Genomic DNA, 740 nt, shown 5'->3' with positions numbered 1-740 from the left:
ACGGAGCGGCTGGGGGGCCATCCCAGCTGCCTCCCAGCAGTGCCCAGTGCCAGGGCTGCGTGTTCCCAGCACCGGTCCTTCTTGCAGGGCTCAGACCACAAGGACTCGCTGCAGTGCCTGCACCCTCCCGCATCTGATGTGCCTGGGGGCCACCGACACACTGGCCCAGGGCGCCCGGACTCTCAAATGGAACAGTGGCACCACCACTCCTCTTGGGCCCTGCAGAGTGGGTGCCCTGATGCCCTCTGGCTTGCACAGCCCCAGGAGTGCCCTGCGCCCTCCCCCAGCACGCTCTTATCCCCCCTGCGCCCCATGGCCTGCAGGGAACCAGTGAGGGGACAACCGCAGTCACCCATCTGCCTGCACCCTCCTGCCTCCTGGCAGCACCCAGCCTGGCACGGCCGCTTTGCAGGGTCACAGCTCCAGGTGCCCACCTGCCCTATGCCCCCTGTGCTGCAGCAGGCGAGGGGATGGAGATGGGGATGTTTTTGGGAAGCCAGCGTGGAGGGAGAGGCACTGAGGCTGGAGGAGCGGACAGAGATGCTGGCCTGGGACAGGGAGGGGCTTGGTGCCACCATCAGGTCTGTCCTCTCTGCACCCTGCCACACATGTGTGCAGGGAGGCAGCGTGCAAGGAAGCTGCTTGCAGCCCCCAGGCCCATAACTGCATTGAGATTTTGGAGCTAAACTGATCTCTCCCATTGCAAGCCCTTACAGGCTCTCGCCAGCGCCCTAGTGCCT

Source organism: Pygoscelis adeliae, unplaced genomic scaffold (genome assembly GCF_000699105.1).
Source record: "Pygoscelis adeliae isolate BGI_AS28 unplaced genomic scaffold, ASM69910v1 Scaffold346, whole genome shotgun sequence".
NCBI lineage: Eukaryota > Metazoa > Chordata > Aves > Sphenisciformes > Spheniscidae > Pygoscelis > Pygoscelis adeliae.
The sequence above is the reverse complement of the archived record's forward strand: the minus strand, read 5'-3'. Positions refer to the sequence as shown.